The sequence below is a fragment of the Sus scrofa genome, chromosome 13 (genome assembly GCF_054392235.1).
Source record: "Sus scrofa isolate SSC_HxYL_T2T_F1_AM1 chromosome 13, Sscrofa_HxYL_maternal_Yorkshire_Landrace_v2.0, whole genome shotgun sequence".
Classification (NCBI taxonomy): domain Eukaryota; kingdom Metazoa; phylum Chordata; class Mammalia; order Artiodactyla; family Suidae; genus Sus; species Sus scrofa.
The window spans coordinates 67,040,273-67,064,510 of record NC_139395.1 but is presented as its reverse complement, the minus strand read 5'-3'; the positions used below and the strand labels follow the sequence as shown (position 1 = coordinate 67,064,510).

General features: G+C 40.2%; 1 long non-coding RNA gene across 1 annotated transcript in view; it reads right to left on the bottom strand.

Annotated features, from left to right (window-relative positions):
* Positions 1-5,693: 5,693 nt before the first annotated feature.
* The window catches only part of LOC102167790 (uncharacterized), a 402,854-nt gene continuing 384,309 nt past the window's right edge, over positions 5,694-24,238 (bottom strand). The window contains exon 5 of the long non-coding RNA XR_002337630.2: positions 5,694-10,665. This is a non-coding gene — a long non-coding RNA (uncharacterized LOC102167790). The remainder of the gene's footprint in view (positions 10,666-24,238) is intronic.

The window sequence follows — 24,238 nt, the reverse complement described above, 5'->3', positions numbered from 1 at the left end:
TTGCCTTTTGTTACATTTCTGACAATATAACTCCTTGAGCCTCAATGTATTCACCTAAAAAAGGAGTTAACTGTCTTGCTGGATTGTTACCATTTTAGGATAATAGTAACACTTACTGAAAACTTACTTTGTGCCAGGCTTGGCCAAGGTATTGTATATGCATTGTTTGATTTACTGCTGACAATTCTTGGAGGTCACGAAAGTGCATGGTAGAAAACAGGTACATCATAAGCATTAATGTTATCAAGTATGTTCACTGGAAACAATTTTCCCCTAAGAAAGATAAATTCATGTGGTTCAGTCAAATGAAAAAAGCACCAGAGGGTGTTTACACCTAGGGATGTGTGCAGACAGGAAGCAGTTAAAGTAGGATCCAAGCCAGTGACTGGGTGGGGAAAGGGGGATAGCCCCTCAGAGGTGACAGCTTGAATGACACAGAATAAGGCTGTGCCTCAAAGCTCCTGGAATTGTAGCCCCAAACAGTAAACTAAGGAAGAAACTCTCATTCATGGCAAGAAGGAACTGACCAGGCAGATCAGAAAAACTCCAGATTGATGGTAAATTTGAACTTGTATCTTGAGCTTGTGGAGGGGCTTATCAAAACACAGATTGCTGAGCCCCACTCACAGAACTTCTGGGTGTGGCCTGAGAGGGGCTTGACCATGTGCTTTTCTAAAAGTTTGCAGGTGATGTAGGTGCTGCTGGTCTGCGACTCATACTTGAAGAGGTAAAGATTGAAAACCGGGAATCTGTAAACCAAATGCAACTTACAGTCTCATTTTACTTTTTTTCTCCTACAGTGATTTACATTGTTGAAAATGTAGTATTTTTCCCACTTAAAAATCAAAAGGTTTAACATGCACATCCAGATGTCCACCTTCAAAAACCGAGATTCTAGGAGTTCCCAGTCTGGCTCAATGGGTTAAGGACCTAACATTGTCTCTTTGAGGACTCACGTTCAATACCTGGCCTTGCTCAATGGGTTAAGGATCCTGTGTTGCTGGACATAAGCCCCAGCTGCAGCTCTGATTCTACCTCTGGCCTAGGAACTTCCATACGCCACAATGTGCAGCCATAAAAAGACAAAAACAAAAAACAAAAAACAAAACAAAAAACAAAAAACAAAAAACTGAGACTCTAGAAACTCAAATTCCTGGGTCAAACCCTTTAGATGAAATAAGTCTATACTGTCCCCAATTAGATGGCTTCTCTTCTGTCTGGTACTTGGAGGGAAGATATAACTTATATCCCCAAGCCCGGCCTTTTCCACATATATCTGTCAATACATAGTTAACACCTGTGTTTTAATTCACTATTCTTTACTTTCATATAGGCTTGAACTTACTTTATTAGCCAGATTACCTATCATAGGCCTGTTTTTTTTTGTTTTTTTTTTTTTTTGCCTTGTCTTTTTTTTTGTGCTATTTCTTGGGCCGCTCCCACGGCATATGGAGGTTCCCAGGCTAGGGGTCCAATCGGAGCTGTAGCCACTGGCCTACGCCAGACCCACAGCAACTCGGGATCCGAGCCGTGTCTGCGACCTACACCACAGCTCACGGCAATGCCGGACCTTAACCCACTGAGCAAGGGCAGGGACCGAACCCGCAACCTCATGGTTCCTAGTCGGATTCGTTAACCACTGCGCCACGACGGGAACTCCTATCATAGGCCTGTTTTATTCCTCAAACGTCCCATTTCTACCAATGAAAAACAAGCCAATCAATTGTCCTGGAAACCCACGTCACTATATTTTTAAAAAATCCATGAAAGTGTGTTAACCTGAATCTTGGTGATGTCACAACTGCTAGTGTATTGAAGCTTACGTATTAAGACAAAATATAGCTGTAAAAAAAGTCCAGGAGAAATATTAAAGAGTGTTAACCAAGAGATGGGACAGAATGTAAAGCAACCCCAGTGGTCCTACCTTCTTTCCTTTCAGTTGGAGTTGTTCTCCATGGCTATTCTAAGTAGAAGCGGGGATGCCACAGTTAACTGGGAACAGAATGTGGTCCATATCCAGGGAGATCCAGAGCATCTGTATGCAGAGTCCTCTGACATGGAGGATTTTGCCCTCACATGAATTTTCTTTCAGGGTCTTTGTTGTCTAGTGACCTTGTGTTTGAAAAATTAGTCAATTGATGAAGAAGGACTTTCTATAGGGTTTATACAAGCTAAACGCAGGTTGCAATATTTTGTTCAGTGGATATTTTTTTTTCTCTTCTTACTGAGATCCCCTGTAAGTATTTTAAGAAATGTGGTATACAGAATACACAAATTCCAGGGAATGGTCATGTCTAAATCCCCACTGCTCACATTGTGGCCTGAGAACCATGGGCATCTAGATTTCCTTGGGAGATTTTCGCAAAGGCAGAATCATAAGACCAAGCCAAACAAATTACTGTTATCTTGTTGATTAACAGGATTTCTAGTTAATTTTTGTGACATCAACCTTGGAGAAATACTGTTCTAAAACAAGTATTAGGTGTACTAAGCTTGGCGTCTCAGAAGCAACTGAGATTATTGATAGTTGGCCAAAAAGATTTTGGAAAAATCCTGAAAATGTAGTTTACAGATGATTAGCAATTAAGAGGACCCCTGGAAAAATGGCAAAAGATTTCATGAACCTATACCTGGCAGGAGCCATGTATTAATGTTCATTTACTTAAACACACACACACACACACACACACACACACACACACACTTGATGAGTAATGCTTCTAAATGAATGTCTATATTATTAATCAGATCTTCCATGTGATTTGGAAAATATTCATATATTTATATGTATAAGAGAATGTTTTTCTGGTTCTATTGGCAATGCTTGCACACATGTATTCTCACAGCCTTTATAACTTCACAACCCACAGATCGGGAAATACTGGTCTAGAGAAATAATGATTACTCGATTGTAACAGAACTGATTTCCTTTCTATGCAAGAGAGAGAGAGCAATTAGAGATGGTGTACCACAGAAAGGTTTTGAATAATAGTTCAGGTCCAACTTCCAAATCGAATCAAGAGCCCATAGCAGTGATGATCAAGCTTTGGTGGGAATCACCTGGAAACTTGGTAGAACTACAAAAGCCTTGGTCCTCACCTCCTTCAGTGAGCCTGAGCCTCCCTGTTCCTTATGAGCTTACTGGGTGGTTTTGATGCACATCCTGGTGTGAGAAAAACCGCCCTCCCCTATAGTAGAGTTTCTCAACCTTGCCTTTGTGGACATGGTGGGCCTGATGCGTCTTGCTGTGAGGGCCGCCCCGTGAGTTGTAGGCTGTTGAGCAGCATCCCTGGCCTCAACCCATTGGATGGTAGAAGGAATTTCCCCCACTGTGACAACCAAAAATTTTCTCCAGACATTGCCCCATGGGCCCCGAGAAGAAAAAAAAAATCACCCCCAGTTGAACTACTGACGTACACAGGGTTTCATCTGTATGTGTTCTCTTGGGGGGAGATTTGCACAGCCTCACCAGACCCAGAGAGCTGGGTTGCTTGATTCATGTATACCACACTTCCTAGGGCCTTCCCAGTCATTGGTAGTTACAAATATGGGTCCCAGACTGGAAAAAAGAAAATCCTAGTCTATTCTGATCTCGACACATTCAGACTAACTCTGCTAAATGATTCCAACATTACTTTGTGGTTTGAGTTCAATTTAGAGGCAATAGGCAAGGCTCAACCAAACATTTGTCTTATGTCAGAGCCTAGTCACATTTGTCACACAAAAACCAGACCACTAAATATCCCTTTAAAAAAAGTCTTTCCTAAAGCCAATTTTCAATCTATGTTTGAAAATTATATTCCACCAAGATGAAAAACATACATTTTCATTTTGCTTCAAATTAGCACGGTAAACAGCTGGCTCTCTTCTTTCAAGTGGAGGCCTCTGCTCCATTTGTTAGCTCTGTTTCTGATATTTCACCTATCCTTTATTTACTTAACAGAGTTTGACAGGAAATTCTCAGAGAGATAATATATCTCCATTAATAGGGTGACTGGGGGAACATATTCTAAGGTTTCAAGTGGATGGAACAATAACTTATGTCTTTGACATTTTTGTCAGCTACCATCCCATTAATAGCATCCAGCAGAGCATCCCCTCCACCCGCGAAGTCCTATGAGTGTTTTGTGGCAAAGCACACTTTGGTATTTTTCAGAAGACGCAGACCCATTACACCATTATCACTAGATAATGGTGCAAATTAAAAAGGCTTGTGAGAAAGGCAGCCTGATACTCATAAAACTCATCCTCTGGCATAAATCAGAACATTAGAAAGAATGGAAATGAATCGTGCTGTATTTCTTAGTGAATCTGGGGATGCTGAGGGTCTAAATTGTCTTCCTCCTTGAGGTCATCAGTGCTGAACTCAAAAGTGTATTAACAGAAATTAGTTACTTCAAAATGTTCACTTTTTTTTCTAATTTGCCGATGGCTGTCCCTGAACCTAGGGGAATGTCAACTAGCTATAGAAGCTCCTCATGTTTGTAAATACAAAGGTACTTCTTTATAAGACATCAGGAAGAAACCTAAAAATAAGCCAGAGAGCTGTCTGTTGGAAATCCTTTTACCTGTCCAATAGCTTTTTCCAAGGGCACTCCAGAAACTACCAGAATGAATGAGATTGGTCTTATATCCAGGTTTTCACAGCCAAATTATAGACACGTAAGCTTGCAAGGGAAAAGAAAATGCCCTCCATCTATCAGATGCTTCTGCAATTGCTCACGGCCCCAATTCTGTCTTAGAAGTGACTCCAATAACTGGTAATGCAAGGGGCATGATAGAAAGTAACAATGCAATTTATAGCAGAGATATAAAATCCAGATAGAAGAACATTTACCTTCTAATGCTATTAATATAAAAGTAATTATGAGGGTTGGTTCTAATTAGAATATTCACTTCAAATCGAGATAGAGTGACCAGAATAGAGGGCTTCTTTGTGTTGGAACTTTATTCCTTGACTTGGAAGGTTATAAGCTTTTTCCAAGAAGGACACGAAAATCTTTAAATTTGTGCCATCTTAAAATCGATCTGCAGTTGATTATCTCCTTCATATCTGTAAAATCAGCTTCAAAAGAAAGTCTCTAATTTACGCAATTACTATATATTATATATCCTATAGTCCATGTTAAATAGGTAAGAGGGACCCAGAGAGAGTGGGTTAAATCATATCCCCCAAAGAGAGGTTCAAGTGCTAACTCCTGGTCCCTGTGAATGTGATCTCATTTGGAAATACGGTCTTTGCAGATGTAATCCAATGAAGATGAAAGCACACAGCTTAGAGTGCTATGATTGCTTCTTTGTAGAAAGAGGAGAGGCCATACACACACAGATACTATGTGAAGATGGAGGAAAAGACTGGTATGATGTAGGCCAGGGATTTCTGACAATCCAGGAGACAGGCATGGAGCACATGCTCTGAGTCTCTGGAAGGGATCCACCCCTGATGACATCTTGACCTTGACTTCCAGCCTCCTGAACTGTGAGGGAACAGATTTTGTTGTTTTAAGCCACCTAGTTTGTGGTAATCGATGATATTAGCACTAGAAACGAACATTGGTACCTATCTTCCTTAGTTCTATATTGAGTACTTTTATTCAAAATAAGTTTAAACTTATTTTGAATGCTTTGGTTATAAAAAAAACTAAAATCTTTTTACCATACTTAAATAAGTTTTAAAAAAATATATTTCAGACTAAAACCAGAATTAGACATTTTATTCAATCTTAACATACAAACGTTGATTTCTTCCATCAAAAATCAAATAGTATTTTCCTTTTAAAAGCTGTCATTATAAAAATTACTCTTGGGGCAACCTAGAACATAATCGCTAACCAAAAAAGTGAACCACAGCAATAACCAAAAAAACAAAGAAAAGAAAAATATGATCATCTTAAATAATTGGCACGTAACTGTTACAGCATCCTTTCCCCACATACTCATTTCTTAAAATCTCCTCCAATAATTACACTTATTTAACAAATATTTCTAACAGTCTAGGTTATTTATCTGTTGCAATTGATAAGCCCTACCAGAATTCATGAAAATATTCAGGGAATATAAAATAAAGGCATACATTTCTACAAACAAGAGTCACTGAGGACAAAGAAAAGAAAAATTTTAAAGAAATGCTAAACAATTACAGATGATTCCAACGTGAACATGAGTCGTCAAGAAAATATAGTTTCATGTTCATAGCTTCAAATAGGAAAAGTCAGAAATCTTTGGGAAAGTGTCTGCTGGAAATGTTAAGTTATAAACATTTTAAAGTTGCTTCATAAGAAAAAAAACCCTTCAATTATATGGATATTTTACTCATATGTAGCACATATTATCCTTCAGTCTTTCTGATTGTAAGTATTACTTTCACTGCCAAAAAATAACATTTTAATTTTGGAAACAATTTAAAATTTTTTTCTTATTTAGAAAATTCCTATGAATGTAAATGGGTCTGTCTGTGATCTCTGTTGATATTTAAGGTGCTCACATAACCATATGGAAAATGAGATGAAAATTCCTGTTTACATTTCTTGAACATTTTACATATTTTTTAAAGTTCAAATTTTTTAATGTTAAAAAGTGTTCTTGTTTATAACCGCACATAAATATGTTTCTCAGAAAAAGTAATTTTAATAAATGTCTGTTTGCTTGAATTAAAAGGCAATCCTTTGAATTCAGCTTCTCATGTAGTTTTGAAAGCTTGGGTACCATCCAGAGTAAAAAGCATCATTAAGCCACCTTTTGAAGCTAACTAGTAGCTAGTCACCAGCTTACTGGTTTGAGACTTGGTTATCTGTGCAGACCTGTGGACATACAATATCTGAAATCTGAGGTATCTTTTTTTCACCCACATAGTTGCAACCACCAACTAGGTTCTCTGCTAGTGGACTTGCAAACCAATTTAGATGGCAGTGAGGTTTTCTTCCTAGTTTTACTCAGTGCCTTAAAATTTGTTTTTAAATTTGTTGGTGTTAGGTGAGGTCACATTATACGTCTTCCTCAAGTCCCTGCTGTTCTCTTCTGTTCTATGCAGGCCTGCTTTGTTGATGTACATTTTCTCTCTATCCCTTTCAAGGCTTCTGAGCTTTTCCCTCTGGCTTCAACAATACTCTTTATTGATGAGTGACAAAGGTGCCAGTTTCATCTACACTTGTGATATTAGATCTCGCAGCATGGACAAGCCTTCAGATCTCCTTGAAATGGTTATGTAAATGTGACCTTGTGGATTAATTTTGCTCGAGTCAAAAGCTGACCGCAGAAGCCCTGGGCTCTCCCAGGAGGACTCCGGACACTTACAGAAGTGGGTAGAGAAGGGCAGAGATGATGAATGTGTCTGAGATTTTCCTCTGTTCTTTCCAGCATTTGATGCCATAACATGAAGCAACTGCAAGGACAGGTGCTCAGTTTACTGGGAATGTCTGGCCCAGGGTGGGACATAACCCAGTGTAGTCATCTTGAGAATACGGCAGGAGAAAGCTGAGAATAGGGTTTAACACTGAAAATTAGAAGTTGATCCTACTTCTTCAACAAAATTGAGACTGACAAAATTGAAGTGTATCTGCATAAACCCTTAAACAAAGATGTGGTTCTGAATCAAAATTAGGGACCTGGAAACAAAATGAAGTTGAGCATTTGCCCTCTTTCATTTCTTAAAGGAAACTCTAAAGAGGAAAAAGAGCCTGCAAAAGAAAGATATCCAGGAGCAACTTTCTTCTGGCACTATTTTTGTCTCGTTACTGGAAAGTACCATTTTGGTAATGCATTTTCTTAAGAAGATGGCTTCTACAATGTTCTGTAATTTCTGAGATTGTATATGACTAAGCACCCAAACCACTTAATTTTCTGTGAGCTAGAAGACTAAGGATTTCTTGACAAATCATTCCAGAATTAAATTCCTTATGAAATGCTGACCTCAAATCATTTCTCCAACTTTAGGCTTGATCTGATCTACATGACAAGTAGGCTAGTTAAAACAGATCACAGATTAGTTAAAACAAATCAAGAATCTCTCCTCTAGCAGCAGCTCCCAATTGTTTGCTGAAGGTCTCAAAGAATTAATAAGCAGCAGTGGCTTTTGGTCCACTTCAAAAATAAGTAAACACACAGACCTGAGGCTTTGCCTGAGCATTATGTATTTCAGCTATGTGGTGACCAAAACATAGTCTGAAAAGATTTCTCTTGCTAAATGAGTTCAAGCTTGCAGCATAGATGATCAACACAAAGAAATCAATCACATGTCTATATAATAACAAAAATGCGGAACTGAAGTTAACACAATACCATATAAAGTTGTTCCAAAGAAATTAAATACTTAGGTGCGCACTCAATGAAGCAGCTATAGCATTTGTATGCTTAAAAATCAAAATGCTGATGAATGAAATCAAGGAAGACCTCAATAAGTGAGGAGACATGCTGTGTTCATGGATTGGAAGACAACATAGTAACGATGCAGTTCTTCCCAAACTGATATATGTGTTGAGTGCAATTCCTATGACAATCCCAGGAGGTTTTTCATACATAGAAAAGCTTATTCTCAAATGCAAATGGATATGCAGACCCTAAAATAACTAAATCCTGAAAATGAATGAAGTGAGAGGAATTACTTCCCTGATATGAAGCCTTACTATGTAGCCCAGTCATCAAGAAATTATGGTACTGATAATACCAAGAGTAGGTTCATAAAACAATGGAATACAAATAGAATCACACACACATATGTGACTGACTTGCAACAAAGATGCAAAACCAATTCAGGAGAAGAAGGATGATGGCCTTGTTGCTGGAGCAATTGGACATTTTCAGGACCCTTCCCCCCCAAAAAAAGTGGGCCTAAACCTCACATATACAGAAATTAACTCAAAATGGATCATATGCTTAACTGGAAAATGTGAAACTATAAAACTTTGAGAAAAACACCTAGGAGAACATCTTTAGGATCTTGACACAAAAAGCACAGACCATAAAAGAAGAAAATAAACCCCTTCATCGAGGAGTTCCCTTGTGGTTCAGTGGCAGTGAACCCCACTAGTATCCTTGAGGGGAAAATATTTGCAAACTGTGTATCCAGCAAAAGATTATTATCTAGTATATGTCAAAAACTTTTAAAATTCAACAGTAAAACAATGAACAGTAAAATCTGAAAATGGATAAAAGATAAAAACAGATGTTTTGCTGAAGAAGAGGCATAAAGGCAAATTACGAATGAATAGGTGTTCAACATGACTAACCACAGAGGAAAAGCAAAGAAGAACCACTATCAGAGATCACACCATGCAGGTAACAGATATCACAGATACTAAAATGGCTAAAAGTAAAAAGAGTGATAACACCAAGTTCTGGTGAGTATGTGGAGAAACTAGACACTTCTGCACTGAATTGTTGATGAGAATGTAAAGTGACACAGCCACTCTGGAAAACAATTTTTCTGTTCCTAAATACACTAAACATCCAACCATCACACAACTCAGCAGTTGCAGTGCTGGGCATTATGTTACAGATTTTTGTGTGAATATAAATTTCACAAATGTTTATAGCAGCTCTATTGTAATAGCCCTATACAGAGGGAGCTGGATTTGACAACCTTCCGCCCTTAAAAAATACTCTGCATTCAGGTATGAAAGCACTGATGAATAAATAATTGACTTGTGCTTGTGTGGCTGGACAATCTGACTTATTGCTTTAGATCCTCTTGGCCTTTGGGTCTAACTATTCCCTTGCTTCAAAGTGACAACTGGACCTGCGTTCCCAAACTCAGAAAGATGCCCCCTGGGAGTATGTGAAACTGTAGTAGAAATATCTTCTATTAAAACCCACACAGCTACAATATTAAACACAATCTAAAGAAAGCAAAGAAAGATTAGGAGACTGCCAGTACCTTTTCATCTCTGGCTTTTGTCTTGAAACCTTCCATCTGCCCTGTGCATTTACAGGTACCATGGTGAAATAGTTGGAGACACACTAACAGCTCTCTAAACTGATGTAATCTAATTCTGTATGGGCTTCCTATCTGCGAAACTCTAATGAGCTCCTTCCTCTCTGAAATGGAGATAACAGAAGTACCTGATGGAGTTTCAAGAGTGGTGGTTGGTGCAGAGGAGACACTTCCTAAGATTTGGCCATTGCTGTTGTCATGGTTACTGTTGTGGTGTTGCTGGTTTATTACAGCCTCTGTGATTATTTCATGAAAGTGGAATAGTACCATTCTGTAAATGGGAGCTATTTTTAAATACTGGGGGAAAGGGAGGGGAATTCATTAATGTCATTTAACCTAAATAAAGTTTTCAGGACTTTAATAAAGTTAACACAAATATTGGGGGAGAGGTTTCCTAGGTCAACTTTCTCAACTTGTTCTGCTCATCTTCTTTTCCTCACTCAGGAATCTGATGATGTGGGGCAGTGCACCTGCTGTTCCGTGGGTTCCAAGGCTACCTGGTCTACTCTTCCCTTGAGAGGTAAGGATAGCTCAAGGTGTCCGTGCCCCGTTAGAAACATCTCAGCCATGATCATCTCCTCCAGTTACTTTACCTTCTTCTGCCTCCACGATCTTCTGCTGAACATAAAAGGACTGTGAACCACATCTTTGATCTGTCAGGATGCTATCTTTAATTAAGCTTTAAGACAAGTTTTTCCAGGCAAACATAGCATGGCAGAGCTTCTGAAGGCAAACACCTAAAACCAGACAAAGTGTGATGTGAAAACATATTAGCATTCACTTTCCTTGTTAGTGTGTCTTGTTGAATCAGTCCTCACATGAATGGTATTTATTATAAACAAAAATGTTGTTTCCCCAGACCCAGCATGCTAAGGAATATTTAATATGGTGGTTTATTTCCTGCTGGACCAAGGCACTCCAGGAAGTTGGAGAATCCAACATTCCTAACCTTTGATTTTAGCTGTTTGTTGCATGTCTGATAAAACCGACATCACCAGAAAGTAAAAAGTTGGGAACTTGCAGAAGCCTGGCATAATTTGAAACATGTAACTTACAAGAGAATTGCCTATATCAATAAGCAAAGTCACATTACTTTCCAAGCATTATTTTAACAGTTTTTTACTGACTTTTTTTTTTTTTAAAGCTATAATAACTCAGATTTGCTTTAAAGACTATCAAGCTGTATATATTCAATTTGGGACAATTTGATGTTTTGAGATGACCACCTCATGGGGCTCAGAGCTTGGAGGATGGTATAGAACAGCAGATGGCAAAGTTAAGGCCAACAGGACAAAACAACACCCATTAGTGCTGTGAGCCACATGAGAAGTCTGGCCATGCCCATTTGTGAGTACTACTTATGGCTGCTTTTTCACTGTGGTGACAGTGCAGAGTAGTTGAAACAGACTGTATGGTCCATGAAGTCTAAAACATTTCCTATCTAAGGAGATATCCTTGTAGCTCAGCGGAAATGAACCTGACTAGTGTCCATAAGGATGCAGGTTTGATCCCTGGCCTCGCTCAGTAGGTTAAGGATCCGGTGTTGCTGTAAGCTGTGGTGTAGTTTGCAGATGTGGCTCAGATCTGATGTTGCTGTGGCTGTGGCATAGGCCAGCAGCTATAGCTCTGATTCAGCCAGGAGCAAGGGAACCTCTATATACTGCAGGTACAGCCCTAAAAAAAAAAAAAAAAAAAAAAAAAAAAAAAAAAAAAAAAAAATTCCCTAACTAAATACTACTCAGCCATAAAAAAGAACAAAAAAATGCTATTTGCAGCAATATGGATGTAACTAGAGATTCTCATACTAAGTGAATTAAGTCAGAAAAGAAATACAAATTTTACTTATATGTGGAATCTAAAATATGGCACTAATGAACCTATCTACAAAACAGAAACAGACTCATAGACATGGAGAACAGGCTTGTGGCTGCCAAGGGGGAGAGGGGAGGGAATGGGATGGCCTGGGAGTTTGGGGTTGTAGATACAAACTATTTCATTTAGAATGCAAGAAAAAGCGATGTCCTACTGTATAGCATGGGGAACTATATCTGATCTCTTGGGATAGACCATGATGGGGGATGATATATGACTGGGTCACTTTGCTGTACAGCAGAAAATGGCACAATATTGTAAAACAATTATGTATAAATAAAATAATAAAGTATATTCTATCTAGTCTTTTATAGGAAAACGCTTTCCAACCCCTGGTAGATGCAGGTGACAATGTTTGACTTCCAAAGCTGCTGTTTATTTGTTGACTTTGTACAACTAACTTAATTACTCTAGGCCTCAGTTTCCTCACCTGTGAGTCAAGACTGATGGTTGTATTTGGTATCTATGGCCAAGTGGGGTTATGAGATGAAAACAAGTCAGATCGTACGTAGCCAGAGGACTTGATGCATGGAAGGAACAAAATGGGTTAGTTGCTACTATCCGTGTTATGTCTACTTTATGGTGTTGTGTCTAGTATTAGACTGGAGTGAAGGGGCTCCTTGAAGAATTTGGACATAGAAATAAGACACGGCTCTCTGCAGTTAAAAGGCAAGATAAACACAGGAGATGAGAGCAGAGACAAGGCAGATCTCTTGAAGATGCCAGTGGCGTTTAGCCAGGAAGGCTTCAATGAATCAACATTTTTAAAGGAAGAACGTGGTGTCAGTCAGGGAACAGAGGGTTTGGATGAGTGTGGATCTGAAATCAAAGCCAATAAAAGAATGAGCATCTGGACATACCCTGTCGACACTGCTGATTCTAGCAGTGCCTATGGAATAGCCAGAGCCTCCCTAGGACCAAGGTTCATCTTGTGTCAAAGTAAAGCTCTTCCAAGCATAGAGTTATATGCACTGTGTTTTTTTTCGTCTGACACCATTAAATATTTGACTATTTCTTTACCAAGCAAGTTTCTAACTTGGATTGGGCTTCTCAGCTGGGTCTATTAGAAATTTACTTTCTTACCCCAAGTACTAGAGTCTCTGGATGGGTTTGGGGGACCCATGAACCCCTTTAAAATGTATTCAAACTATGGAAGGCTTGTGCCTCTTTCCAGAGAGAAGATCCATTATTGTCATCTAGGTCTCAAAATGAGTCATGGCCCCAGAAAGACTTAAGAACTCACTGACCCCTTAAAATTTGGGCCCATGTGAATTATGCCTCATGGTACACTCAGAATGTGGGGTTTTGGCGTTACTCATCAGCCTTGTTGACATGGTAAAATTGTGCAGTGCACAGCCTGCACAACCACATATGGTTGCTCCTCTTGATAAGTATGGGTGCTTCCTTGAGAGGAGGGGAGGCAGAAAGGAGGAAAAAGAGAGAGAATGGGATTTGTGGGTTAGCCCCAAGACTGGAATTGTCTAAGATTGTCTAAGGCTTTTCTGTCTTGTCCAATGACCAACAGGCTTCTCCTTCAGGTTCCTCTTATCACTGCCAGCTAAAAAGATGTCTTTTCCTATTTGAATGACCTTTAGTAAGCCTTTCATAAAAAGATATTTAACTTACTTGACCTAATTAACAGTGTAAGGAACATTTAGTAATTTGGACTTGATTCAAGATTTTTTTAGGAGTGCTCTGACTCATTTTATACTTGAGCCTGAAGAAGGACAATTCGAAAAAAAAAAAAAAAAAAGCCAGGTTTCTCTGTCAAAGCCTTGGCCAGAAATAGAAAACTTTCATTTATCTCAAGGAATAATAAACAGCGGCCAGAAAGGTATGGCTAATGAAGTGAGAGGTTTGCAGGTCCGGCTCTGAGTGCGTCCACGTCCGGTGAGGTTGGCCGGAACCTCACTGACAGGTTGTTTATGAAGACGCACAGGTTCTGCACAGCATATGCTGAAGAGGCCCAACAGCTGCAACCTGTCCCTTACTACACCATTGGTTTTTGGAGTTCAGGTAAATATCAGCACATTATATGAGGTCATGGGGCTACATTTTATTCTAAGAACATACCTCATGAGTAGATATGTGGAGGTCACCAGTACAGGGAGGAACCTGGGGGGCTTTTGATACTAGACATGGTTGGAGGAAAACAGGACAGAGTTTTCCTGAGCTGGTGTAATCTAATAGCAGATGAGAACTTGATTTTTAACCCCACGGATATACCAGGTGAATGTTCCTTTCTTCTGCCTGAAAGAATTTCTGGTTAAGGTTTCCAGAGCTCAGATCTTATCCAAAAGGAGTCATTGGGCTTCCATTCCACCCTGGCCAGAGTGAACATTCCAGGAGGCCATAAAGCCACATCCATTTTGGACCAATAAGGTGCTTTCTCCCCTGTGCACTGGGGTTGCAAAGAGTAGTTGCAGGATGCTCTGCCTTGCTTCATAGGAGGTGGTTATGAGAACAGACTTGGAAATGTCTAGGGTTCGTATCCCACCTTTGTTGATTCCTAGCTAGTTCTATGGGGAAGTCATTTATTCTTCCTGTGAGTAATAGAATAATGGCTTTCTCTCAGGGTTATGGACTTAAGAAATGGAGGGCATGGTGCATGGCACTTGGTAATAGCCCAGTATCCATATCTTCTATTACAATTTATCAGCATCATTATCATTTATGTTCAAAAGCCCACTTTCCCTCCAACTTTAACTACAGTAACTCAATGGAATGGGTGCTTTGGCCAAATAATTTCTACAGTATTCATTATAAGCTTGTTGTAGCAAGCAGAGGAAGAGAAGAGTGAATCAGGAAGCTTCAAACACTCTGACTGGTCCTATAAATTCCAGCCACCCAGCCTCAAAGACAAGCTTGACAGGTTTCCAGAGGCAAGAAGGAAGCCTGAAGCCTACCCTGAGCCCCAGGATCCAGGTCCTGGTTTTGTGTTCATGCTAGGTTAACTGGTGGTAAATGTGCAAAAGAGATGCTACCCAGCTCAGCTCTGAACCTCTCTTCTTAAAAAACCAAAGTAAGTCACACTGAACAGCTTGCTTCACAGTGTATCTTTCAAAATGTGAATTTCAGGTAGCTTTCAACTGGTCAAAATCTGTCTCCTTGAATGATTATAAGATGACATTCAAAGACTCCTCACTAGGCATTCTCCCTGTGGTACAATAGGATCAGTGGTGTCTCTGCAGCACCAGGACACAGGTTCGATTCCCAGACTGACATAGTGTGTTGAAGAATCTGGCATTGCTGCAGCTGTGGCTCAGATCTGATCCCTGAATCAGGAATTCCATATGCTGTGGGGCGTCCATAAAAAGAAAAAAACAAAACAAAAAAAAGACTCCTCACTAGATTTCAGGTGCCCTGCGGTGTCACTTCTAAATCATGTCCTTTTACTGCCTGAGTCACCTGAAGCTCAAAGATGTTAAATAGCTTGATGAAAGTCAAACAGCTGTAAGTGTGGTAATATGTGTAAAGCACTTAGGACAATGTTGCCTACAGTCATTCCTCATTAATAATACTATTTGCTGCTGTCAACATAATTATTGAGGGGCAAAGCCCCATTTACACTCAGGCAAACTCCAGAAACTGTGCTCCTCATTTCTACATGTAGACTGTCTCCAAAAAATGTTTCCTTGTTGAGAAATTACTAGACTTGCAGTTCCTGTTGTGGTTCATCAGGTTAAGAACCTAACATAGTCTCTGTGAGGATGCAGGTTCGATCCCTGGCCTTGCTCAGTGGGTTAAGGCTCCAGAGTTGCCATAAGCTGCAGTGTAGGTCACGGATATGGCTCAGACCCTTTGTTGCTATGGCTGTGGCAGAGGCAGCAGCTGAAGTTCCAATTTGACCCCTAGCCTGGGAACTTCCAAACTTCCATATGTCACAGGTGTGGCCATAAAAGAAAGAGAGGAAGAGAGAAAGAAAGAAATTACCAGACTTGGTCGCACTGATCTAGAGAAAATTGTGGAGCCAATAGCAGTGAGAACCCCTTGTGCCCTTAGTCAGACCTTGAGGAAAATAAGCTACTGACCCTGCTTCTAAGGGAGCCTTGTGCTGAGATGCTGAGAGGGAAGCAGGAAGCCTTAGTGGACCCCGTTCTGATGGGCAGGTTGGGGTTGGGGGAGGCCCTGCTTTGTAGGGCAAGGGAGTGGCTGCGATTCCTATCTTAATCAAAGAGGGTCTTGCCAGTTGCTTCTGCCTCTATGACTTCCTCCCTCAAACCAACAATAAAAATGTAGTTCTAGCAGCCACTGAGCTTTGGTCAGAGAAGGATAACCAGCCGTGGCTTCTCTACCAGCTCCTATTAGCACCTAGCTCACTAATCCCAAGTAGGAAAGGCCTTCTTGAACACATGTCTACTTGACCCTACAGCTGGAAGGATTTTTCTGACCTATAGTTAAAAGGCAGAAACATTTTGTGACTTAGAGTTAAAAGCAGAAAACACTTTTTTTTTTTTATCACAAATCTTATCCCAAAGCATAGATCCAAAAATATTGCTGCATGCTAGCAAAAAGTGCCCACGTTGACTTGCTCCACCGAGCCAGAATTTCAGCCAGCAGTAAGAACCATAAGAAAGGAAAATCTCCATTCTGGCTGCAGTACATAATCCACAAAGGCTCACATTGAGAGTGTGTATCAAGTACAGTTCTTTTCTTGCAGAAACACAAAAATGGACTCTAGCTGACATAAGCAGAGAAGCAATTTGAGAGGAATTACCATAGAAATGCTTTCAATGGGAAGGAAATGAATATTTGATTATTAACAGTTTTAAAAAATGAGGATTTAATTTTTCTTAAACAGCAAGACGGAATGGAGATAGTCATTGGAATTGGTGCTGGTACCTGTGATTTTTTTTTTTTTCTTGCCTTTCTCTAATGTTCACACAATGGTTGCTGCCAACACATCAAGCTTTATCTACCTTGTAAGTAGTAGGAAGGGGAAGGGAAAGGTCCAGCTGCTCCTGTCAATTTAGTTAGAAAAGTAGATTCTGCTCAAATTTCATTGGACAAAACTATATCACTTGGATTTTTTAGTTATAAGAGGTTGGGAGAGTGAGTATTTTTTACGCTCTAAAGGGAAGCAGGCAAGAGAAAAGGCACTGGAAATCAGTGTTGGGGTTAGCCCAGGATTTCTAAACCTCAGCAATATGGACATTTGCAATCAGGTAATTTCCTTTTACGGGGGCTGTCCTGCGGTTGAGGGATATTTAGGAACATCCTTGGCCTCCGCCTACTAGGTGCCAGTAGCACCACCTCCCCAGCAGTTGTCATAACCAAAAATGTCTCCAGATATTACCAAATACCCTCTGATGGGGGAAAATTCCCCTCCACATTGAGAACCACTGGTCTAGTCTACCCACAGCATCAGACTACTCCCAGGATCAAGGACAAAGAGTGAGAACCAGAGTAGTTCCTGGATTCTAGAGAGGAGGACCCAGGAGACTGTCTGGGGTCCTCCTACAAGTGGTTAATTACCTTGGGATGAATCAGCTCTGACTACTTTAAGTCTGCTAAGACTGAGGAAATAAATCTTAAGAGAGTAAGGTTGGCCCAGGGTTTTAAGCCCATCCTTGGGGAGAGAAGGATAGGGCACCTTGAATACCAATTCTACCAAGGCTATGGCCAGTGCAAAAGAAATAGATCCTGATAGCTATCACCTGCAGGTGACCGGGACTAGCGGGTTGGGATGGGAATGACTATGTGTGTATGCACACGTATATGGAAATGACCTTGATCCTATATCTGAGTAATGGCTGAGTCCCTTGTATTAGTTTGACCAAAGACCGTTCTGAAGAGTACTGGGGAGGAACAATCCAGAGTGGTTGTATGACCTCAGACAAATCACAACAGCTCTTTATGCCTCTTGCTGTTTGTGCATAAAAAAGAGTTTTAGGCAAAAGATGTCAAAGATCCCTTTTGGTTCTGCCACTTAGCACCATGATTTTCAGAAAGAGGCTTCAGCTTCCTTTGTCCTCCTGTCTACATGCTCCAGTTTATTTCATCTCCTGAAGCCACATTTTCATTGCCTAGGTTTGGGATGTCTTGATAGTGAGAAGGAGAAGGAAGGCAACAGATATGAGCAGGAGCTTGGTGCTAGATACATTGATGCAGCCTGAGATGTAGCCTTAACCTGGTGAAGACAATTTGTCAGTCATGGTTATTTTTTGTTTGGCTTTTTGATTATTCTTGTTTTTATCTGGACTTAACCAAAGTCCTAAAACAAATCACAGCTCAGCTCAGTGGCCTCTGAGCCTCTTGCAGGGATCTGACCTTGCCCTAGGCAGTTGGCATCTGGTGGTCATTTTTTGAATTATGAAGACAGATTCTAGAGTGGGAAAGCCTATGGTGATCCTGTACTGTGGTTTCGATGCTACCTTGATAATTTGTTTAGTGCCAAGGTGACGAAGAGAGGAAATGGAGGAAGGGGTGGAGGGAAATGGGGATTAAAAATGTAAATATGTGATTACTTTTAATGATCTTATTACTCGACATCAAATCTGTTTGTATTGACAAATAAGTATGCAAATGTTTATATCAACACTCACTTCATTAAAATAGTAAATGGTTGGAGTTAATATTAGTGCAGCATTGAAACCTTGAGTAGTTTTGATTACATAGCAATAAGCTACTGATGAGTATCATTATGTACCAATCATATAAAAATGAGCCACCGAAGGCCATATTTCCAAAATTGGGTTGAGCAAGTACATCCACAAAAAGAGAGAGACAGACATTAAATGGCAGAGACTTTCCCTGTCTTCACAACAAGGCAGAGTTTGAAGACACAAATAGAAACTTACATGTGTAGAAATGCAACTGGACATGCAATAATTACACTCTTGGTGGATCCAGAACAAGTATGTGCATGTATTTCTGACTATGGAGAGAGATTTCCTTCCCCTCAAGTACCACCCACCTCCCTTCTCTTGCCTTTTTCTTTTCTTTTCTTTTTTCTTTTTTTTTCTTTTTGGATGATTTTTAGTTTTAAGACATGGTGTCCTTAAAAGACAAGATTCTTTTTAAGTAAACAGGGTAAGTGTGTATTTGTCTGTTACAGGGAGATATTTGGGTCTAATATCCCTGGAGGAATCCAGCCTGTGGGCTGAATTCTTTAGTTCTTTTTCTTCTCAGTTTCTACATTTGTTAACAAGACTTAAGCATGGAAATGTTAAAGAGAAGATAGAACTAATGAGAGAAGTAGAAAGATTTGAGAGGTCTCAGATGGACATGTAGCTCAAAGACCTGTTGGAGAATATTTCACGGAGCCTACTACTGAGGTTGTGTTAGGCTTGAGAAAGCTGGCTCTTCAGCCTTCATTGCCACACATTTTCAATTTTTAGCCCATCACAGGAAGAATAGAAATGTTTGTCTTACTAAAGTGATGAGTTTGTTAGAAAAATGCTTCATAGGTAGGTCTTTATTTTATAGCAATGAATATCTGATTGGACAGTGCTCAGCCAGAGATCATGTGTTTATTCAATATTTACTATGAAGAAGGTATTCATGGAAGGATCTGAAATGAACCCTACTTCCCAAGATGGTCCATTTGAGTTGGCAGATACCAGACATCTTTGTATGTCACAATGCTATACGGGTGCTAGAAGCTAATAGTACTATTGACCAGAAAAAAGGAAATGAAAGGGGATGCTATGACAGCAGTACTGTCTAACAAGGTGAGATTGGCATTGGACTTGGATTAACAGGATGGTGATGGGCAGAGGCATAAGAGGGGCATTTTTTTCTTTTTAGGGCCACACTATTGGCATACGGAAGTTCCCAGGCCAGGGGTCGAATTGGAGCTCCAGCTGCCAGCCTGCGCCACAGTCACAGCAATGCCAGATCTGATCCACATCTGTGACCAACAGTGCCACTCATGGAAACACCAGATCCTTAGGCCAGAGATCAAATCTGCATCCCCATGGATACTAGTAGGATTTGTTACTTCTGAGACACAATGGGAACTCCTGAATTTTATGATTACAAACCCTCTCTAAATGACCATAGTTTTTTCTTAACCTAAAATCCATTAGCATCTCTATCCCCTTTCCACATTACACTATTTATACATCATATTATAATTGTTGCCTTCAGTTGTTGCTGGTGCGCATATATATGAGCATATGTACATCCATTTGCCCCCCAAGAAATTTTTAAGATTCAGATCAGCTTCAAGTTTTCACTTTTGTTTTCTCAAGATGAACATAGTAGGTATTGAATGAATGTCTATTAAACTCAAATAGGAAGACATGCCTTTAAGTGAATATCCTAAAGAAATTATGGATGGCAAAACTGGCACCTAATTCATTTTTCCTTAAGGGAAATTTCTGTTTGATGTATCTAAACAAACAACAGAGGCAGGGGTCAGAGGACTTTGAGAAAGAACAGGAAGACACCTGCTTGAGATGAAAAGATTTCCAAAAGGAAATTGCAAAGTTGAATTTTTAGTTAGTGATTTCATACAAGAGAATAAAGAAGGAAAGGAAGAAAGAACGGCAAGAAAGAAGAATGGGTTGCAAAAAAGGGAAATTAAACATAAAAGCCTATGAATTAGGAAATTCAATATTTTAAAAATGAGCACCATGGCCATAGTTTTGTTTTCATTTTTAATGACATCTTTCTAATCTTCTGGTTTTAAGAAGTTGGAATTCCCGTTGTGGCTCAGTGGGTTAAGAACCCAACAGAGTGTCCATAAAGATGTGGGTTTGATCCCTGGCCTTGCTTAGTGGGTTAAGGATCTGGTGCAAGCTGCAGACACAGCTTGGATCCGGTGTTGTCATGGCTGTGGCATAGGCATGCCGCTGCAGCTCCAATTTGACCCCTAGCCCAGGAACTTCAATATGCTGCAGGTGTGGCTATAAAAAGAAAAAAATTCACTATGACATAATTCCTGGAGAACAAGGAAGATTTCCAAATCACAACATAAGTGGCAAAAATCAGGGTTTGGAGTCATCCTAGACACCAGAGAGCACAAACCTGTGCTCTTCATAAGCTTTCCTGGCATCACGGGGCCCATTTTAGAGCAGTGAAAATGAAGGCATCAGGCAACACATTGTGCCTTAGAAAGTGAAGCAAAGATAAGAGTGCTGCAGCTCAGTAGAGCAGTTAAGAGTTGAGGATGGGAACTCACATTGATGTTGACTCAGATAGCTGGCATCCAATTTCTGCTCCACCCCTTACAAGCTGTCAGCCTTGGGAAGGCTGCTGGGCATGAGTTTAATGATATCTGTTAGGTGTTTGGGAAAATTAAAGATGGTACAGCATGGGAAGCTCTTAGCAGAGGTTTTGGCAAGAAATAAACACTCAATAAACTGTCACAAAGAAGCCCTTCCTTTTGTTTGCAGAGTCCCCTATCAAGTGATTATAAAGCTATTAGCTATCTCCCAGTAGAGGTCTGCTTTCATGGTTCTGTTTTATGAGTTTCCCGGCTCTCTGAGAGCTAGGAAAGCCTTCACTGGACCAATGCGCCAAACCCATTTCCCTGTGAACAAACAAAATGGTGTCAGTGTCCTACTGAAAAAACAAAATCAAGGCCTGAGAATGAAGGCATTGCCAGAGTCAAGAGAAATGAACACATCAAGGATGTAATTTCTTCCCCAGTCCAGGTGGCCTTCGAGGCAGGTGACAGCAGGGGCCAGGATGGTATTAACTTCATAAGAGTAGATAAGCCAGCGGGAGCTACTCAATCACTTGACAGAAGTCAATTCAGAAGGCATCTGAAATGCCTGGCTTTAAAGATAATCACGTTAGGAATCAAAAAGGGGTCTCATGGTTGAGTCATGCCTTTCAAATGCAACAAATCATTATACCTGTCAAGATTTATGGACAGATGTATTTATGTTGACACTGGACCACTAATACTTTGACAAATGAGGGGCCTTGACATATACAACTGATACGTCCAAGTCTATTTCCTGATTCAAAAAAAAAAAAGGGATGAAGTAGTGAATCAAGACAAGCTGGCAATGTGGGCTGCTAGGCTCTGAGGGGGCTTCTGCAGCCCAGTCCTGCCATTGCCCAATGCTCATTACAACAGGACCAAGTGATGTCAAAAATGAAGCACCACCCCCACCAACGAAAAAGCCCAGAAATAGCTGATATGAAGGTTTAATAAAGAATGACTCCTGTGGAGGTTACCCCCACATAGAAATGAGTCCAATTCCTTAGGTCTCCAAGGATTTGTGGTCCTCTGTGAGGGAAGTGAGGAGAATTTGATTAGCGGCTGAGAGCCGAGTATGGTGATGCTGCAGTGGCCTCGGCTTCTGATTAAGTTTATTAAGGAGGCTAATTCCTATCCGTGAATTAAAGTCAGGGCTTGATTCATACCCAAACACCTGGAAGAAATTCGCTTTGGAAAAAAAAGTCTGTAAAGAGACAATTAGATTTATCAACTATCATGAGGAATTTGATAAACTCGCAATGGTCAAAAGGGACCTTTGATGAGATTCATTAATGGAACAGGATCCACAGCATTAATAAGGGGGAATTTTTCAGATGGAATTTCATTTCCACCTGCTTGTTTTTGGATATCATCCCCTGAATTTTATTTTACTTTATTTTATTATTTTTTTTATCACTTGCCTTAAAAAATCCAGTCTATAGTTACTTAGTCCCTGAATGAAAAGAAATGATTTCTTTATGATAGGACAGCTCAGCATGCACCAAAGCTTTGCCAGAGGGAAACAAGAGCCTAAAATGATAACAGTGAAGTTCTCAAGGATCAGAGATTAGATATTGGTTATTATTACAGACAGGGAGAACGTGGCATTACTGACTGAGAGGTCCCCATAGGGCACAGAAGATAGCTGGGATGGAAAACAAGCATTCAGGGAGTTCCTGTCGTGACTCAGCAGTAACAAACCCAACTAGTATCCATGAGGATGCAGGTTAAGTACCTGGCCTCGCTCAGTGGGTTAAGGATCCAGTGTTGCCATGAGCTGTGGCATAGGTCACAGATATGGCTTGGATCTGGAGTTGCTGTGGCTGTGGGTAGGATGGCAGCTACAGCTCCAACTGGACCCCTAGCATGGGAACTTCCATATACCTCAGCTGCAGCCCTAAAAAAAAAAAAAAGTAAAGAAAATAAGAATTCAGCTGGGATATCTCAATGCCAGTACACAAATAGAGAAATATAGAACACCTTCTGAATTTAGTTGTGATTATGGAAAACTGATGAATAAAAAAATGAGAGGAGTTCTGCAGGTTACAGACAATTATCTCAATATTCATTAATTCATTTGAAAAATATTTATGAACACTTACTGTCCTCCAGACACTATGTTAAGCCCTGAAGATATACCAGATAACATGCCTGCTTTCAGAAGCTTGCAGCTGTGGGTAGTGTGAGGGGAAGAAGCATCTAGAATGAACATATAAGCAGATAAAAAGATAAATGCAGTGTGAGATAGGGACTATAGAAAAAACAAATACGTTTGCAATAGAGAGGAACATGGAGGAGGGAGCTACTCTAAGACTGGAGAAGATGAGTAGGAGAGAAGATCTGAAGGAAGAGAATGGAATAACCACACTAAACTGATGTGCAAGAGAGAGGGGCCAGCAAGGTGACAAGTCCTGAGATAGGCAAACTCTTGCCTTGTTGGAGGAAAAACAATGAAGCTGAATATGAGAGAAAAAACTGGGTAAATAAAAAACAAAGAGTGAAGAAGAACCACTGAAAGGGTTTAAGATTTGGAGTGAGGGAGTTCCCGTCGTGGCGCAGTGGTTAACGAATCCGACTAGGAACCATGAGGTTGCGGGTTCGGTCCCTGCCCTTGCTCAGTGGGTTAGCGATCCAGCGTTGCCGTGAGCTGTGGTGTAGATTGCAGACGCGGCTCGGATCCTGCGTTGCTGTGGCTCTGGCGTAGGCTGGTGGCCACAGCTCCGATTAGACCCCTAGCCTGGGAACCTCCATATGCTGCGGGAGCAGCCAAAGAAATAGCAAAAAAAAAGACAAAAAAAAAAAAAAAAAAAAAAAAAAAAAAAGGATTTGGAGTGATATCTTCTGATTTCAGTGGAAAAAAAAAAAACAAAAACCCATTCTGGTCGCTCTCTCAGGGAGTGGCTGTAGAGCAGAGAAGAATGAGAGCAGGGAATCTGTTAAGACTATCTAGCAATTCATGAGAGATGATGGCAGCTTGGACCATATGGACGCCATGCAGATGGAGAGAAGTAGATGGATTTGGGATTTATTTCAGAGTCAAAACAGACTGGAATTCCATAGTCAGCTTCTCCTAAGGTTAAAAAAATTTTTTTTCCTACCATGCACCAAAGATTTATATGAAGATTAATGAAATGGTACCCGCACAGTGCTTTGAATTCCTTGGAGGGAAGCAAAGCATTATTATTATTTTCTTTACTTACATTATGAATTTATTAACTTTTCACTCCTATACTGAGGTAGGTATTTCACTGACAGCTGGGGTCTCATTTAGCTAACCAGGT